This window comes from Passer montanus, unplaced genomic scaffold, assembly GCF_014805655.1.
Source record: "Passer montanus isolate IOZ18808 unplaced genomic scaffold, ASM1480565v1 scaffold60, whole genome shotgun sequence".
In the NCBI taxonomy this organism is placed as follows: Eukaryota; Metazoa; Chordata; class Aves; order Passeriformes; family Passeridae; genus Passer; species Passer montanus.
Window position 1 is genome coordinate 2,254,721 of NW_024371038.1, and position 20,965 is coordinate 2,275,685.

At 36.4% G+C, this 20,965-nt stretch overlaps 1 long non-coding RNA gene across 1 annotated transcript in view; it reads right to left on the reverse strand.

Annotated features, from left to right (window-relative positions):
• Window positions 1-218: 218 nt before the first annotated feature.
• Window positions 219-20,965, reverse strand: part of LOC120510829 — a 183,707-nt gene continuing 162,960 nt past the window's right edge. Inside the window, exon 6 of the long non-coding RNA XR_005629604.1 lies at window positions 219-292. This is a non-coding gene — a long non-coding RNA (uncharacterized LOC120510829). The remainder of the gene's footprint in view (window positions 293-20,965) is intronic.

A 20,965-nucleotide genomic window follows, 5' to 3' on the forward strand; every position in this document is an offset into this window, starting at 1 on the left:
CTCAGCCTTTTCCATCACACAATACACTATGTGGCAGAGACCACCCAGCAATTTTTTTTTACACTGTATTTATATTACCTCTTTGTTAGTTGTAGACTTCAACTCCATAAGGTAAAATATTCCTAGATACTTAATAGCCTGTGGTTTTCAATCTATATTTAAACCCTGCCTTATCCACTGATCGTACAATATGTTCAGGGACATAAACTCCAACTTACCTCAGTTGATTTGGCATTCAGACACACTTGCAAAATTCTCAGCTAGCATCTATAGATGTTTTATGTTCTAGGAGCTGAAATAAAAACACCATTTATACTGTAAGATACTTATTAAAGATGAATGAACAATGCATAGCAAATAACTTAGAAAATTATTATTTACTAAATACCCGTAAGCAGATCTCTTATAATGATTTGATGATTTCTTTGAATTTATTCAACATTCTCCAATTCTTACAGTTTTTATTCATTGCTTTTTAACTTAGATATTTCACATGTTCAATAGTTATTAGCCAATCTATGTAGTATAGCTCTGATGAATATGTGTGAATGGTGATTTTTATAGTTTTTGCTAGCAAAATTTGAGTATATAACTCTGGTGATATTAATATTTGTCTTGGCTTTGACAAACATTTGTGCAGTGACTTCTGACATAGTTACAACCACACTTCCATCTACCAGTGCAGCATGGCATCATCAGCACAGTGCTGTCCCTGATTAATTACCACCATCAAGATGGAGGATGTATAAACTCAGGTGTAGCATCAGGGTGGCTCTCTTGCTTTCAGAATCCATGCTAGAAACCTCTTGTGATCAGCCCCACTTCCTGAACATGTATTATCCCTTGTGGAATTAGCTTGATATTATTTGTGTTGTACTCCTACATCCAGCACTGTGGTAAGGACCCCATGTTTTCTGGCTACCAGTGTCAGACTTCCAAGCCAACTCTTTCAGAGCTTTTCTCTTTCACAGACTTAAAGAAAGAAAGTCAATATGAACATGAACTTTCTTACTCTTCTGGGACAAAATTTAAATACACGTCACTCACAAGACTGGGGACAATATTATACAAAAGTTACCTATATCTGTGAAACAGTTTTCTTAGAAGTATCCTTCTGGTGTTAAAGGGATCATCAAGTAATATGACCAGAAATAGGTTTGGTACTCAATTAAATTCATTTAAATAAGGAATACATTGTATATCATAATGTATTATGCACAGTGCTAACAGAGATGAAAAAGAACCAGAGGAGGGTTGTTAGTTGATTGTTAATGCACTTTAGCACCAACAGGTGTGATCAGCTGGAAAGAGGCAGGTGTTACCAAGGTACTGGTGCTGTCACAAGAGAAGGATGTTCCGCAGAAGCCTTAAAGGTAAACTTAAAATTGACAAGCTGCTGAAATCCTCTATCAGCCATCACCTTACAAGTATTCCACATCTGAAATAAGGCCGGAAATGTGCCAGAAAAAAAGCCTAGTACTTAAATATGTGGGTACTAAAACACTTGAACTTAACTCTGACATCTGCATATTTAGGTCCTTACGTTCCAAAAAGATGTCTCTTCAAGGCAGGTGTCAAACCCTGTTTCTGTCCCTTGTAGATACGGACTTGTAGACACTCATTTGGCGTTTCAACTAAACACAGCACCATCAGATAGCTGTCCAGATAAGCTACTTTATTTGGATCTCCAGGATACAGTTCTTAGCACTAAAGATTTAAAATCATGAAAAGGACTAAGAATGAAAGTTCTTAATTTTGGGACTGTATAAGTTAATGAGAAAAAAATACAATGTGAGTACTTAAACAGAATAGAAAACCATATTGAAAAAGGACAATCTAAACAAAAAGTCTGGAACAGTGGTATTTTTTTACTACAATATTTAATCCAATTAGTTTCTAGTTGATGTTACATATGAAATCTAAAAAAATCTTCACTTTTCTTTATGTTTTTCTGAATACACTTCATTGCTTTTGAAATTACAGGATTAATAACACTTGGAATGGGAAAGCCATGTAGATTGGCACAGAGTAAATCTTCCCTCAGCACAAAGCTGCTTTACTATATAGGACTATTTTATTATACTGGCTTGAGTCCTGAGCTCCAAAACCATTCTTTGCCAGTTCTCAAAAGTCACAGATAGAAAAGATTTGTAAGATTCCTTAATTCCAGAACACTGGGATCAACATCAATTCAGCCCATGTAGTAGTTATCATAGTTTTTCCAGTACACTGTGTATTCTGCACTGAGTTATAAGACTATCTAAGGATGAGAACTTACTCTAGTTCTTAAATATCTGTTCCTCTACTTAAATAGATTGTTCCCAGAAAAATTAATCTTCGTATTTTCAAAAATCTGCTCACATCATTGCTCCTAAATACATATTCTTTTAACAGTCCTGAACACTGATGGACAGTTATAGTGAACTTTCCCAAACAAAGAGGTAGTTTCATAAAACAAATCACACAGATTTACATATCTGACCTTTTCTAAATTTCAAATAAATTCTGCAAAGGAGAAGAGATAGTGCACTAACTCAATTTGCCCATGAGATAGAAAGACCAGAATGGAGCTCTCCAGAGAAAGCAGTATGCTAAAGCCAAAGTACAAAATGTGAAATTCATTCTGGTGCAGAATGCCATGTAGTTTTGTCATGGTCAAATCCCACACAGCTCCTGGTTTAGGGCTATGTCATTTCATTGGATACTGTCTTGTTCTTTATATAACATACATTCCACTCAGAATGTCTATAAAAAAAGAATGGCCCCCTCTGAAGATAAACAATATGCCAATAAAATAATTTCCTGGGCTATTATGCAGGCTGGAACACTTTTCCATAAAGCAGAACCATTATGTTGGGTTTTATCTTCTTTGAACTCTGCCATTACTTTGTAGCATCTCACAGCTACTCTGCCAATCAGATCTGCTGCGTGGCAAATGCTTCTTTAAATCCCCTTGTTGGTGAACACATTCTACAAGGGCACCACCATGTTCTGTTTTGAAATAAATCACTCCACATTACACAATAAAATTAGTAGAAATGTCTAGTATAAAAACATCTCATTAAAATCTACTGAGCAAAATACTTTATAAAGAAGGAGATTTGAGTTTTTGAAGAAAGCAACTAGAGCTGTGCAATGAGTCGATTTCACAGAAAATTTCAGAATTTGGTGTTATTTGTCGTTGGAATAAAAATCCCCAAATATATTAAAATCTATCATGCAGAAAATTCTGAAAGAATTTCCAGTCTGTAAAACCAAAAAAGTTTCATTTTATAATTTCCAAATGTCTTTACAATGTGTGAAGAACTCTCAAACTCCTCATGTGCTGGTACTGACATGACTTCAGATCCCTGACTACTTTTCATTACATAGTCAGGACAGAATGCAGCTAAGCTCCTGCACAGCCTGGCAATTCCAAATGAACATCAGTGCTCTCAAGCCAGCCTGAGTGGTCTCTATACTTGACTCTCTGTAGGTCATGGAAGAGCAAGGACACAGAAATTGTGGTGACCCAGCAGGTTCCACCAAACTGCCAGAGAGTCAGGAGTGGGGAGGAAAGCAAGCTGCTGTGGTCAGTCATTGAAAATGAATCATCTTTACCAATTTGTTTTCATGCTTTGCATTTCAGAGTTGTCTTTTTAATCCTCTTTTCTTACCTGCACAAAAGGCAATGTCTAGGTGATGGTCATATTAAAAAAAAGGACCAAAGTGCAGTGATAACAGATTTGTTTTTAAAAAACTATTTTTTTCTTGAATGTGGAAATACATAGGTGGACTGAAACTTATTGGGAACAGAAAGCCGTCTAGGTGATAGTCATATTAAAAAAAAAGGACCAAAGTGCAGTGATATCAGATTTGTTTTTAAAAAACTATTTTTTTCTTGAATGTGGAAATACATAGGTGGACTGAAACTTATTGGGAACAGAAAGCTTGACTTCTTATTTGCCTAACATTCTGGTATGAAGCAGTTAAAATAGTAATGCACAAAAGAATGACTTTGCAGATGTTGAATTTGCAGCAGTAAATCTGGGCCATGCCAGAAAGAACTAGAGTAAGCTGGACTGTGTGCTTCAGACTAATAATGTGCCACACATGACACAAAATCCTACGCCTCTCGTGAGGGTGTTATTTTGCCAGTGAAGTTCATCTACCCAAAGAAGACCTGTGTCAGAACATTCTTAAGCCTATACGTGATTTTTAAAGCTCAATCCTCCACAATGCAGACACCAGACCCAGCACTGCAGTGCAGAAGTGTATTATATGTGTAAGAATGCACATTAGGAAATTACTCCCAGTCTGGCTGCCACACCGATATCAATGCAGCAAAAAGTGTATGGTAGAACAGAAGGTTTTGTGCTAGAGAACAGATAAGTGACATGGATTGAAATTATGGTAAATTTAAATTGATGGCCTAATTAGTATTATCTCTTTTTGTATTCTCTGTAAGAAATATTATCCAGGAGGAACTCATTTTGCATTAATGTTGATATAAAGTGTAATTCTGTAGCATTTTCATTGTAATCTGGCATTAATTAATGCATCATTATTCCAAAGTGTTAATTAAATTATTACAAAAAGGGACATCTGACCCAGTTCAGAAAGAAAAAAAATAAGTATAGTGCATGAGAATTAAACTTTCAGAGGTCTGAAATGGTGTGAGTTCCCACAACACTATGTTTGTGCAGCAGCACAAAACCAAGATAAAATGTAGACATGATATATGACTCATAAACCACAGTATGACATCAACATTTGCTCACTCACAATGGAGTCTGATGACAGCATCAGAGCCTCAAAGACAGGCAGACATCAGAAATCTGAAATGACCCATTTCTAAAGGGTAAATTAAATAAACTGTACACTGGCTATCATGAATTACTCTCAAGGAATTCAGGGAATTGAATAGGGTTACAAAAACAATCACAACTTCTGCAGGCTCTGTTATATCCCTTGCAGTTGGGCAGGAATACCACTGCTATATAGGCACTGGGAGTGCCAGGCCAGTTAATCTGGATCAATTGCAAACAATCCTGCACTCTTCAGTGCTGATTGTCCTGACCTTCTGCCTGCAGTCCTAAGGGGCTTCAGTGAAATCTCAAATCAGCATTTCAGTTGTTCTTGTTACTATCAGCTGGGTGGTAGCTGCTTTCACATACAGGCAGGAGAAAACCAATCCTCTACCAAAGGATGTACAGCCTGATCCGATGCCCAGGGAAAGCTGCAGAAGTCTCATCCTGACTTAGAGAATTGACATTTAAGCAGGTGCCTGAGAATTGCACAAGCAGAGCTCTGAGGGAACGCCACTGCAGCAAGTGGGACTCTCTGCAAGGGGCCACACAAGCTCTGTGGAACTGGGGTCTCTGTGAATTATTAAACTTGATTAATGATTCAAGAAAACATTAGTCTAGAGCATGAAGCGCATCCTATGTGATGTGACTTACCTGCCAGCTATACATCAGAGTTGCACAAGATACTTCCAGGTTGTGACTTCCATAAGATTCAATGTCTACACTATCCAACAACTCTGTTTCAACAATTATCACTTTTTTGTTTTTTGCTATATTTGGGCTTGCATTGAAAAATCTTTAAAATGTGAAAGTTAAATGAGGCTCTTATAAAGAAGTGGTTTGGGTGCAGTATATTAAAGGGAAACTTCAAAGGAGCTCAAGATACCTTTCAAGCTAAGGTACAAAAATTTAAACAAGAACAAAAGCTTCTCTTGTATTTTGAAGCATTAATTGTTCCACTTCTGTTGATGTAAAGTGAAAGGAGAAGCTTTTAGTTAAAAGTACGTAGTATCAACCAACATGGAATGTTCCAAAGTCTCATGGAATAATTTTAGCTTTGATATAATGGCACAGGTGGATCTCAAATTATAATGCCTTCTGTAGCATATGCAATAATTTTTGTTACCTGAATCCATTAGACAAACATTAGTGCTTGAAGAGATTATTGGCATAAATCAGAGTTTCACCTTTTATATTTATAAGATATTTCATATTTATAAGGTATTTCATAACTTTTTGAGTGGTGTTTGTCACATAACTTTGTGAGTGTTGTTTGATATTTCATAGCTTTGTGAATTAAGTTTTCTATATCATTATAGCCTGGTTTTCAAAGGATAAAATGCACAACATTGAACAGTTTGCTCTTTCACCCATCTGTAAGTTCCCATTCTTTAAGGAAGGGGCAAAACTGTAGAAACTGGAAGGACATAAAGTCTGCCATAAGTTTAATGAAAACTGGCAACTGGGTAGTAAAGAGACAAACTAGTGCTTCCATGGAAGAAAGGTTTCAACTGAGAATTTAAAAATTCTGTGGACTATCCCAGGCGGCCAGTCTGTGAGGAGTTCAGCGCCAACCACAACACGTTAGCTTGCCCACTTGTAATTAGTCAAGGTTACTGTGGAGGGATTTATGAGACACATGAAGTAATTACAAGTCTCATGTGAAAGCACATCATGGAATGCACTCAAACAGTGAGCTGGTTTTGTGCAGAGGTAAAGGTAATTGGGATAAAACATGCAAAAAACATCCCATGCATTGGTGCTGCTCTTCATGAGCAACCCATTGTGGTACAATTTGAGCACACCTGTAAACCAGCTCAGTAGAAAAAAAATACATATATTGAGATGCCTGATTTTCTACATTATCGATAAAATATATACACCAATAATTTTAATCTAAAATGCATTTAACTCTGATCCATATGACTGTGACAGTAAAAACATTTTATTTTTCTTTTCAGTTTTGCTTTGCATCATGACAAGAGCATCCTTACTTTAAGCAATATTTAGGCCAGTGGAGACAACAATTAATATATAGGTTTTCTTAATGGTAGATGCTGGTTACTCTCACTAGGAAAAACACTCCCAATTTTCAAGAACGTGATTATTTACAGCTTTTGTAAGCTTCAATTGGATTTCTATGCACTAAGAATGTTTGAAAATATGGCCCAGTGTGTCTCCATCAAGACAATACCAACCTAATGGTATAATACATATGTATACATTACTTGGACTGAATGCTGTGTTTCAGCCCTACATTTTATGGGTTGTCAGTCAGTGGAAGTTAGGAAAAATTTAGCCTAATAAATCCAAGAGAATTAATTATAATTTTAAAAAATCAATAACTATAAATAAATACAACAAAATTCCCAGTCTCTCCTTTTTCCAGCTAGAAAATACAGACCTAGTTCCTAGAACAGAGGTGCATGACAACATCAAGTTTGTTGCTGTACAGAAGATTATTAACTTAGAATATTATCATAAACCCTATTGTCCTGTGTGTTATTTTTACAGTGAGCACTGCTAAAAATGCAGGCATTAGTCTAAATATATATATTACTTAGTTTACTACTCAGCTTTTCCTACCAGATGCTTGAGTGGTCAGTCAAAGCTCCAGAGATACACAAGTTTCATCTACATGTATGCAAAAAATTAATTAGAAAAGTATCTTATTACCATCACTTTTGATGATTCTTTAACAAAGTGACAGGGCATTTTCATTATTTGCTGTGTACTTATGGATAATAACAAATTAAGTGTTGATCAATCAATATAATGATCCATTTGACCCATAAATAATAAGAAGAGAAGATATGCAGGATTTCTAATAAAATTTCAATCCCAACAGAATTTGAATTCATTACCTTTGAAATATAAAGCAGACAGTTCGTTTCACTAACATGGATTCGAACTTGCAGAGGGTAAATTATCAGAGGCCCCTGTTGCTTTCATGCAGCAATACAATTTTGTTAGGAATTACAGGGAAAAATTAATAAGCACTTCAGAGCTCAGAGTTCTGAGGTACAGCACGGCTTAGACCTTGGCACAAACTTGGGAACATGCCCTGCTTGGAGTATGTATTCTTTCAGTTTAAAGTTTATTAATGTTGTGGGCAAGGTTAAAAGCTCAGCCCATGTCACAATGCCAACCTCTGAAAAACCTCAGAACCTGCCAAATGGTCTGAGTTTGTCAGCGTGCAGTGAGCATGTACCTTCTTTGGATATTCAGTGCTAATGAATGAGTTACTGGAAATGCACATTCCAGTGCTGCACTTCTAGCATTCTAATACAATGATTTCCCTCCAGGAGGAATTAGGAATTGCCATGTTTCTCAGTATGGTCAACAAATGCAAGATCATCATGCAGCAGAGTCAGTAAGCACAAGAATAATCTTCATTTCAGGTCAAAGTCAGTGCATTGAATCTACTTCCCCAAAATTCACAATTGTAGATTAGAGATGAAGCTCTTCTTTTCACTACTTTCCAGTCTCATTTCTTTCCAACTTTCACTCACAAATCTTCTAGTTCCTACAATGAAACTTTGAGATTGAGCTGGTAATGTTACTGAAATGCCTGATTATGAACTATGTTAATCCCAGCAGGGTGTACCAGGTTTATCTTCTGTCATAGAACAGTGTAAAGGAATATATACATCCTGGAGCTAAATTTAAATGGGTTATATTCAGGAGGGAATTCAGCCCTGGAAGTATACAGCCCCATGCTGCTGTAGCTATATTGCTTTCTACAGCACAGAGCAGTGTAGATGTGCCCATCCATTCCCTCTGTGACCATGATGATGTCATGATGTTCAGTGGAAGAAATGGAATTAGCTACAAGAATATACAGCAGGAAAAAAAAAAAAAAAAAAAAAGAGGTTGTAGAAATATAAGAATACTCAAGACACAGATACACTTAGTTTCAGGAGACTGAACAGCTCAAATTGGGTTTCCTTGTTTTGGTGTTTTTGCACTCCCTCACTTTGTTTGGGAATCTGATGCTCAGCAGAGCATCTTCTAATTCCTTTCACCTTCTTAATTTCAAAGTGTCTCCTTGCAATTCTGGCCAAAGTACCATCTTCTCATCAAGAAGCTCTTGGTTCAGGTTAGACAAAGTAAATATTCAAAAGCTATGAGCCATTGTCTGTTACCAAGATTTTCAAAACTTGTGAACTGATTCTGTTCCTCAGATCTAAGGCCAGAACAGCTGATTTAGCTCTGAAATAGCCTTTTAGAAGCCATAAAAGGATTACAGAGATATACATGCAACATTTATAAACATAACATAGACAACCTCCTAAGAAAACATCAAAAAGATCAGTTAACAGATCTGGCAAAATCAGGTAAATTTGCTTAAGAAGCAAATCAGAAGATTGCTCAGGAAGATCTCCCTTTCAAAGGCATTTTTATACTTCTAAGCAAGAGAATTTGAATACTTCTACAAGGCGTGACCAGAACAGAACTGCAAACAAGCCATTATCTAAACCAAGACTGTTTATTCTTCTCAACTGGAAGCCAAGGATGAGTATGCAGGATTTAGTATTTTCCTCTATAGTAAATCAAATTTTGTTTTCTTCTTCAACATTCAATACTCTTGCAAATGTTCAGGAGTATGAAACCTGTCTTTTTCTTTGCTGGTTTTTATTTTGTCCTAATTCTGATCCAAAAAATAGCAATCATTTCTTTTGGCCCCTGTGAGTTGTGTGCTTAAGTGAGGTGATGGGAATACAAACACAAGCTGATGAATACGTGAGTATTACTGGTGTGGATGTGGGTGCAGGAGATGGCAAATGTACTGCAGAAGAGCAGCTGCCAGAGGTAAGCATACAAAATGTGGCTCCTACACAAAAGAATGAGATTTTCAGAGAATCTGGTGGAAAGCCTGACAAGTACATTTTGTTGCTGCTAAAAGAATTTATTTCTGCTGAAACCTATAACTCCTGGGTTAATAAAGTGAACTTTGATGGGACTAGAGGGAAATATGGGCTTCCCAGGAAAGTTAGGACAAACTTAGATGCATTTCTAGAACACAGATTTATGGAAGTGATTGAAGCTGATAAGATCAAAACCCAAGTTAACACTTTCCTTTGCTTTCCTATCACACGCTAAATAGATCTCTGCCACAGTTGGCCTGCTACCAATAAAACTAATGATGCCTGTAAACAATACATTTCACAGAATCATCAAGCTCATACAATTAGTATCCATGCATGTTGTTTTGCTTTGAATTTTGAAGCATTTTACAGAACCTGTTATTATGTTACAGCTAACTGACTATGAAAATAGCCAATGGCTTCTCAGGATTGACTGCTAAATCACAAGGAAAAAAGAAAAATAACAAGGAAGTCAAGGACAAAGGACTCAGACAGGATCTGAGGTAGTCTGATTAGTTTTGTACCTTGGTAGGGGTCTCCAGAATGAGTAACAATGAAGGATCTGGAAGAGATGGACTCTGCTACTAGTTATAAAAAGTATGCATATGTCCACTATTCATTACAAAATTGAAAAACTATAACTGGTGCATTCTTTATTCTTTTCCTTCCTGCTTACTAGTGATGCAAAAAGTAAGCACGTTATGCTCTTGTTAGAGGGATAGTCAGTACACTGCTGATAACCTGAGCAAATGAAAACCATGAGTTTGGCAGAGCATGTTAGAGAAGAACAGTCTTTTCCTGTTGGGAAGGGGAGGCTTTGTGCATGCATCCAACAACACACCCTTTTCTGCAGGCCCCAAGGGCCTGCTACATGGCCTTTCTCTCAACACATGCACAGAGGAGGCTACTGAAAAAAAACAAATACCTGCTAGGCAGGGATGTGGCAGGTATAAATCCACATCTGCATTTTGGTCATGTGATGGACATATTTCCTAAGGCTCCTCAGGGAGAGTGGTAAGAGCTCTAAGGAAACGAGCAGTGTACAGGAAGGATGAATGAATTGCTTCCATGAAACAGACTCAACTTGTGGGCTTAAGGTCAAGCTAGAAAAGGCAGGTCTAGGGCTAACATGGTCTCTTTTCCCCATAAATTTAGACTACAGGTTAACTTATGAAATACAGGCAGGAAGCCACATTTACGTTACCTCTCTATTTCTAATTTTAATGTTTAAATTCCCATTTCTAAGTGTGGGGGTTTTTTCTTTTATAAGCTTCACAGCTTTCCAAATTCTTTTTCTCCTTTATATTACATAGGAAGTGTTCAAGTCCAGATCTAATTTATACCATTTTGTTTTTTCCCATAGGCTGCTCCAGGCTTCTTTTTTGATGTCTTTTTTTATATGCCTTTTCTAACTCAACACTACCTGCAGGTAGATTATTCAGATATTTGAAACTTCAACTATGGTACATATGACTCTAAACTAGAAAAGGTAAATACAATTGCTTCACTAGTTGTTTATTATTTAGGTGTATTCATGTGCATATATGTGTGTGTACATGTGCACCGTGTGTGTGTGTGTGTGTGTATACAAATATATGAACTACCTGGTGATACCAGATACATTCACTTTTCCAAACTATCTATAGGAAAACATATATTTTCATATTTCTAGTTCACCCATTCAATGTAAATCAAACATCACAGACATAATTAGACAACAATCTTTTAAATGTTTCAAAACTAATTGACTAGAGTGCCTAAAAATTAACGTTATGAATAATATTACACATTTCTATATTTCCTGAGGAGTTGCTTTTCAAGAATTTGAGATTTGCAAAATTAATACTGTATTTCAGACATTATGGGACTATTACATCTTAGATTCCATCTGTAAGTAAACTCTTTGTTTTAGGCCAACTTGCAAATGAAGGAAGTATCTCCACTTATCAATTTAAGTCTTATTAAGGGAAGAATCTTAGTAGCTTCTCATGGGTCAAAGTCTTTAACCAACATGCATTTTCAGTCTTGAAGTTACTTCAGTCTGTCAAAATGTTACGTTTCCAAAACAAAGCATCAAAAATTTCTAGAATCAATTCAAGATTGTCTTTCTGTAATTCTACAATTACTATGCACTCTTAATAAATAACTTAGAATTATTTTTGTTTTTAATATCTGTATTACAACCCTCTATGGATCTATAAATAATTTTGTATTAGCTCTGAGCTAAAACAGGCCATGTAGTTTTATTATACATGAGGACTGACTTTCCCAAAGACCTACCTGCTTTTCAAGTTTTACTGGGACAGGCTTAAAAAATTATAAACCAGGGAGATATGATATGTTAAAATTAAATTATCACACCTACTTATTTCTAAGATCCTCACTATGAGCAGTATTGAAAAATGTGCATGCTTCTATTCTTGGTCTGACCTTTGGCTGGTCCAAAAAAACATAACTCAGTTTTCACCCATGCCCTAATTTAAGGGCTTCCCTGTCTTCTAAACAACATGGTTATATAGAAAATTGAAAGAACCTTCAAATCCAGAGACATACACAACAGCTCATTCTTATTATTAACAGAAAACTTTAATAATAAAAGCATTTAAAATTAAAGGGTTTTTTTGTTTTGGTTTATTTTCCTTAATTCCTATTTGGAAAAAAATCCCATGATTTATCAAAACATGTTTATCTGTAATTTGTTGCACTGGTATTAGCTATGCATGACTCTGATGACATCCAAGGCACATGGAGCAAGCCTCCATCTTCTGGATTTCTCAGCTCCTAATTTCACAAAAAATGGAAGATGAGCATCTGAGTTTTGCAAGTTGGTTACACAGTATTGACTCAAAGCATTTTTTAACAAACTTTACTGAAAATTTCATTGAATCAAGCATATTGTGCCTTAAGTCAAGAATACATGTAATTCATTTTGTAGACCATCTGTATAAATAAATGCCAACTGAAACTATCTGAATTTCTGGTCTGAGTTAAATCTTATATATTTAGAACCACAATATGCGAGTGACACAGTAGGATCTTGTTTATTGAGATACACAGTAGAACCTTAGGAACTGATATTACAGTGGAAAGTAATCTAAATTGCTTTCACAGAATTCCTGCTACTTTCAAGTAATAAAAATGTTACACTCTACACTCTAAATAAAATCTTAGTTGCTATCGACAGTTTGTATGAGATTCAGTCAGAACTACCAAGCTGTGAAAATAAGGCCCAACTTCTGTTGTTTTTGTTGATACATTTGGCATCCAATCATGAAAAACAATGTCCATGTCAGTAAAATGGCCTCCAGGCATTCAGTATATCTACATCGAGGTTAAACATCTATGTGAAGATGTGACAGCACACCTTATAAAAGATATTATTGAGTAATATAGACTTTCTGTAATAACCAAACAGTAAAGAATATAGCTTTTTAAAGGTCTCCCCATGGCTGATCTCATGACTCAAAGATGAGAGACTGTGCTGCAAGCTAAGTAATAAAATCTGGTGGATACTGTGGGCTAGCTTGTGACAAATCATATCAAAGTATTATTAAAGAAGGAACTTGAGACCCAAGACTATTATTGATTCTTGACAGAATTTCTTATAAATAAATGCTGCAATCTGATCCTGGACTCCCAAGGCCCTGGTAGAATTCTGATTATTATAGGGCAGGTTGCAAAACAGTAACATTATTATTAGTGAAACTTGAAAGAAGCCTATTCAGTGTCAAACAGGTAGCACGGTCTAAAAAGACCAGTAGGAAAATGTTTTTCCCAGGCCTCATACACCTACAGCCACAGATTACTGTTTAAAATGGCAAAATGATTTCTGAGCTTATAACAGGGCTGTGAACGTGTTAGTGGAATGAGTCTGTGACCCTTTAGAGCACTAAGGACACACCTCCATTAGTGTCCATATTCCTGCACTGAAGAGGCTGATACAGTCAACTGAAATGACAGGGTGATAAATATAAAACCACTATCATCAATAAGACTGGAATGTAAAAGCACTTAGTTTCAGCCTAAGTAACTCACAGAAAGTTTGGTTTCAAGAACCAATGTATCATCCATCACTACTCTACCTTCTGTTGACAAAGTAATTGTAAGATATCTAGAATGGAGGTTCAATATGAACTGACAGTTTTGAAAGGAGGAATTGTGTGCTGCACTTACTCATTAAATGTATTTTCCTCCACTAAAGATGTTTCCTTTTTTAGTTTATGTATGAATAACTTTAGTTAAAGTTCCCTTGACACACTGACTTTGCTTTGAATAGCACCTATGTTCATTAACATAAAACCTGAAAGAAAATAATTTTAATGTAGCTTTTTTAACACTTCAAAAGCCTTTAACAAATTGATCGAGTACAATTATGTATTCTAAAGGGAATTTTAAAGAGATCACACAAGGTTGAAAAGTTCTGGGTAATAAAAAGAAAAAAAGCTAAGTAAAAACAGGCACTCTGCATGGAACTTTGACACACAGTGGGAGAAAGTAATAAAATTATATATGTATTAAAAATCCTTAACATCTCCCAATTTTAGACAGACACATACAGTTATTGTCTGTATTACAGAGTGTGTGGAAAATACCATGCTCACTCGATAATGTGGAAAAAAGGTGTCGAGGTCAAGATAGTCAGAAAATGGAGAGAAGCTAAATTACCAGTCCACTTACTACTGAGACTACTGAGTCAAGGCAAATCTGAACAACTACTTAGCAAGGAGATCACACCAATTTATCAACATGGCTGGTTGCCTTTGGGTAGGAACAGATCTAATCATGGCATTCTTCTTTAGCTAATGGCATATTATTATTGGCATCATTTTAAAAGACTACATGATAACAGCATTCTTTCAAAAACCTTATGAACTAAACAACACATTGCAGCTAAAAGGATCAACTGACATTGAGGCATTAATAAATGAGAATTAGATTCCAATCTGCAGGAAGCTGTGTTTTTCCCCTTGCATTTATGGGTATAAATTTATATCTGATTCTTTTAAAACAATAATTTAGACGGTGCTTTCATCATTACAAAGTATTGAAATGAAGGCACAGTGGCTATACTCAACATAAAGAAGCAGGATAAAACCATCAGTAGGTGGAAAGTACAGGCCCTATGGCTTCAAGCTCTAAAGCCCTCCACTTTACTCCACATTGAACAGAGTCAGGCAAACACAGATATTCCTTGTTTGCACAAAGAATTTTCCCAGAACGGCAGAAGTTCTCTTTGGGAGGATGCTTCCTTTGTACACCCTTTGTGTCTACCTCCCTCTCAGCAATGCTGAAAACAGACATAAAATTGCACAGACTCAAAACTAGCTGCACAGGGAAGTAAACAGTGAGAAGAGGAAGAAAGAAAAATACAAGGCTGAAAATAGACTTTGGCAACTACAAATTACATGAACCTAGAACCTGCTCTCTCCAGTGAGTCTCTTTATACTATTGAGAAGATTCTATGGATGGATCTAGCATACATTAAGGGATTTCTACAATTCACTATTTTCCCTAAAATCCTCTCTGTTGCACACACAGAATGAGGGTTTCCATGTGGGAGAACTTCAACTTAGCTTCAATGTTTACTGAATCCAGGCTTTCACTGCTAGGCTTGACCCAATGGCTTAGTTTTAAGAGAGCTGATTTGACCTGCCTATTCTTTGTATCTGGCGACAACACTGGGCACAAGGGATACATGACTGATGGTTTGCAACAAAATAGCTATTACTTGGTGTGAGATCACTATCATAATTTGAACAAGATTTGCATTTTGCTGCAGATAAGGGGGAGTCTGGGAGTAGGGAGGTGATGGTGTCAACAGCAGGAGTGTGGGAACGAGACCAAGCACAGGGAAGACAATCTTTATAGCAATCTCCTAATGCTGAAGGAGTAAGAATAGGGAACTTGCAACCCCACAGCCTAAGCACTTCTCCTCCCCCTTCCCAAAAACTCTTTAGAAAGAAGAGAATCTCCCTATCAATTTCAAATGCACATCCACACACACACCCCCCCCGCCCCACTAAACTCTCAGAGACAGTGATATAGGACTACAGACTGAATGAAGAAATTTTATTTTCCAGTAACTCAGAGCTGCTGGCTCAACATGAAAAATGTCTTTATATTTTTCTTAGAAAAAAGTCAAGTTTCATAATACAAATTTCTTATAAACCAAGTATTAGATTGGAAGTACATCATATCTTTAAAAATTTAAAAATCTATGAGTTTATATTGACTAAATAGTCAATAATCAGAGAAAAGACCCCAACAATACCAGCAGAGCAATAAACCAACAGCACTGTGGATCAAATTCTTTTATACATATGCACGCATTGCTCTCACAGTTCTGTTATGATGTACAGAATGACTGGAGGAAAAAATATCATTCAGTAAAGTGAGGATGATAAAGTCTGTCAAAGGAAGGATGTTAGAAGTAAAGATCAGTTCCAGCAAAGTATCAGTTGAGTACATGTTTTGTTTATCCATAAAATGACCCTACAAGATGGAAGATTGTTCTGATAGGTTCCAGTGAGCTTTTCTGGATGGGCTGGAAGGGATGTTTATGTTTTCAAAACTCAACGATCTCTGTTGAAGACATTAAATCAAAAACCTAACCAAACCAAACCCAGATTAGTGCCAAGCAATCTTCAAAGAGGAGAGAATGAGTATGATTGAAGCTGAGATTTGAAAAAACAAATCTGTGTGTCGATAAATATAGTGATCAGGACGAGAGAGAGGTGTCAGACAGAAAAACCTGCTGCAATGTTTCTTGCTGCCAGCACACCAAAAATAAAGCCTAGAAGAGCTTGAAAAATTGTTAGGGAAATTTGCAGAGCACTACAGATTGATAAATTTTTTATCTTCAGAAGTGTATCAATTGGGTGGACAACAAGCACCAACACAAGAATCCTACACTGAACATTCCTATTGTGAGATAAACTGCTTGTATCTCCAGCACTGCAAGATTACAAATGCTGCATTCTTCTCTACCACATGCTATCTTTTCCTGGTATCAGTTTTGTCAGGGATGAAGTCAGTTTAGGAGGTTCCTGGCCCTTCCCTAACATGCTCCTTCTGCCTTCCCCCATTTCTGTAGGCACACACTCTCATGTTTAGACTGTAGTTGTTGAGAAGGAAAGGAGACAGCAAAGTGGCTTGGATTAAAACCCTCTCTTCCTCCCTCAGTATATTGTCCTCCCAAGGCTTACAGTTCCCTTCCAGCAAAGGTATGGGAATTACCAAATGGGCAGAAAGAAGCAAATGGCACAGACAAGGAATTTCACATCCAAACTTCACTCCTCAGAAAACTGCAGTCTCAGTCTCTCTTGTGAGTACAGACCTTGGTATTGAATTAGGAAGCATCATCAGACTTTTAATCACTGTTTACTTTAATTAAGCACAGGGTACTAATGTATTCAGATAGTAAATGCCAGTCTAAACAACACAAGTAATGGCATTCAGGCTACCTCTGGGAAAGTCTGCATCAGTATCTAAAAAGCATAGCTACCTGTGTCTTGCTTTCCTCATTCCTGTGGAAAGGCCTGCAGAAATGGGACAGACACAAGCAACTCATACTTAACTCCTTCTCTACTTAAGGCTACTAAGAATTAAGTAAAGACAGCACTTTAAAAGTCAAAACACTTACAAGAAGCCATCACATTGCCAAATTAAGGTGGAAAAAGTTACTGGATTAGGAAGAGTGAGATTTTACAACATACATCGGGAGATGAAATGTAGGAATAGTCTCAGCAAAAACAGAGAAAAGGACTGAAAATTTGCTGTTCTGCAAGAAAGAGAGGAGGAAGAGCTGGATATCAAATTTATAGGTCCTTTGAGCTCTTGAGTGAGGAATTTGGAGAAGGTAAAATGTCATCATCAGTCTCAGCTGACTTGCTATTCTACTGCCAGATGGGACCATTATCATCTGATTGAATTATAATCATGTCAAAACTCTACTTGGATCCAGGAATTAGCTTTCAGAAAAACCCTGAGTCAAGGTAGAGCTTTCCTGCCTTTGTGATCTGTAGAACACATGATCTGAAATGGGATTTAAATATCTGTCTTTGGCTCTCTGAAACACATTAGTATGAACATTTGTTACTCTTGGTAACTTCTGTGACTTATCTCTGTATTTTCCTTATCTTTGTTTCTTTCTAATAGACAAGTTGGTCACCTAAAAGGAATAGGGTTTAACAGTTTAACTCTTAAAATTAATTAAATTAAAAGCAACTATTTAATTAATAGTTTAAAATATGATAGATTTTTACTCACTGGCAATTCTTGAGAAAGGAGAGATGAGACATTCATTTTGGAATTACTTGAAAACAAGTCAAAAGCAAAATGCACAGCAAAGCAAAAAGTCAAATGTCTGGTTTAGACCACATGCAAATTTTAGATAGCATTTCAGCACTTTACTTATTAGCACTTCACATTATTTCAAATAGCAGTGAGATCTGACTTTAAAACTTGTGCAGTTCTTGATAAACTATCTTAAAAAAGAAAAAGTAAGCCTGTAGAATCATTGTTATCATGGAATTTTCAATTGTGAAACTTTTCATTTTTGAATAAAAAGGTTAAAGGAGAAGATGCTGAAGTGTACCTTATGGGCTCATTCACTCAATTCTTCATAGTGTTCTAGAAGATGAAGAGGCAGTCACAGAAACTGCATTTATTCCAAGAAAAAATTTTGGAACAACAATTCTGGTGGTAATTTCCAACTAGACACAAAACATTTTACGGCTGCTGGCATGTCTTTCTCTTTGAAGGAGCAGAAGTCAGATTTCTGACATACAAAGCATTTCGATCACCTAATCAGGAATAGCTCAGCTTTAATTTTAAATTTTAGCAGACTAAGGGCAATTTTAACAGAATTGCTCAGAAAGTGGCATTGGTTTCCACAACCCTTTTACATTCATTGCTACCAGAATTTATGCAGGTAGGTTTGCAGCATCAAGAAGCTGTGAGGTATCTTTCTGTGTCATACACATATCCACTACAATTGGATAAATATTCCTTTTCCAAGAATTAACAAGTGTGTTTATGCATGTCTTGCATCATTCTCATACACTTTTCCTGGAAGGAATGCCTGGAGCTGTTCATGCACAGTATCTCACTGCTGCTTCCAGACGTATCTAGTATGGACAGCACTGTATCTTTGTGCTGTGGCAAAAAGGCACAATACAGCTTTCTGTTTTAAAAGCACTTCCTTAGCATGTCCCAGTTTACCATTGTGTAATCTAAAATTTATTAATTTATTTTGAATACAAGTATTTCAGTATATTCAAGCTGTATGCTCTTATGTTGTCAGTGTGTAAATCACAGGCAGTGTGGAAAACAGCATATTCTCATTAAGGGAAAGCTCAGCTACAAATAAGTTATCCCAGGGAAAACACTTTTATCTGCTAATGCCTTATAATCATAAAGAATAAGGAAATAATTCTCCTCAGATGGGATTTCCAAGATGAGATTTATAAAAGGGTGCCTAACTCCCCTAGATATTACAGCCTCCACGAACAGATACAGGCTTAGAGCGTGTTTCATTTACAGATAAAAGCAGAGGAGGCTGGATGTAGCTTTCATTTCCAGAAGAGCTTTGTTGTGGTTACTCCACTGAGTAGGAACTGTGATTCCCTGCAACATTTAGCCCTTGAGAAAAAGAAGCAGGAGACAAATCATGTGAGGAGTGGTAGGGAATAACAAAAGATTGAACAATTCTTCGAGCTTGAACATGTTTCAGTATATTTTCATCTCTGTTTGGCCAGGTGGTAGTTGAAACACATTAAATGAAAAGCTATGTGGGAGTGTAACACTATGCTACAGTTGCACTTTGTGCATACACTTCTTATCTCTTCAGGAACTTATTCCAGATGTTTCAGGAGAGGAAAATAAAACAATTATCTTGGTCATGTTTTAAGATAAGCTCTCAGCAGGTCTGGAAAATGTTTTAATCTGGCCTTCCAGCTCCTTCAGCAAATTCCCTATAGCATTAATTTTCTAAAACTGTTTATGCCCCATTTTATTTTCTCTTTTATTTAATGTGGGAAGGGAATTCAGCAAACGTGATAATAAAAACACATCAATATTAAGTGGAAAACACTTTTTAGTGTTTTACTTCAGTAAAATATGGCAGCAGACTGTTGGAACTCCTATACATAATTAAGAAAAAGCTTATGATTTTAATTAATTACTTTCTCCTGATATACAGATTATAGATTGAAGTTTTATACAAAGAACATTTACTTAAAATCCTTATGGCAAAATACAATTTCATTGTCATCATTACAACATCAATATTTATCAGCCTAGGTAGGTAGAATTCTGCTTGTTAAGTCAGGGATAGAGGGAAACACTAAATCTCAAGAGATGCTTTAAAAGTAAGGGGAAATTGCATCAGCTATTTTAGGTTTCTTGTGGAAACTAAAAATCCACAGAGCCTGGGTGAATCCAAACAAATGAGCAGTGAATCTACAGAACAACACATATCACCTGTTCCTCACAGGGAACTGTTAGAAGAAAAACTTTGTATTCAAAATGCAACACAGAGCACAGCAAGACATTGAGGGAAGGGAAGGGAAGGGAAGGGAAGGGAAGGGAAGCTGTGTCATCTCAGTCATATCATATTCATAGGTTTTGCCTGTAATTCTCAGACCTCCAGGTCCATTCATTGATCACTTAATGAATATCTGACATCTCTCCCTACACTGCTTGCCACAGACAACCTGTCCCTTCCAGCAGTGGTCAGCACACACAGTACTAGGACTCAGGGTCATTTCTACCTCTTTTGGTTTTGTTTATTCAGTTGCACTGATAAACTCACATTTCCAATGTTAGACAGCTTATAGCAGCTGTCAGTACCATCACATGATATATGATGCCACAAATCTTGCTGAATTGTCCTTCTTTTCTTCAGTCTAGGACCTTTTCAGACATTTTTTCTAGCTATCCTGATTTCATTACAGCAAATGTCATATCTCCTTTAGCTTACAATTTCCCAGTCACAGAACTCAGGCAGCTACTTTAATGTAATGTTAAATTTTTAAAAATACTTTCACATTATACATCCATTCGCTTTTTAAGAGTAATTTCAAAATACTGTTATGTCCCGACCAATTTTATTAGTATTTCTTCCCCCTTTCCTATGATCAAAATTAACATCTGTAGAAAGAATATACCCTCTCTCTTAGAGGATTACTTTTCATCTTGAATCATGCATAGAATATGCCTTCTAACTCTATCTAGTGTAAATAATGCGTAAAATAATCAAAGTATCATCATGAACTGACAGCAGAAGCCTTTTGATGAATAGGGTTTTAT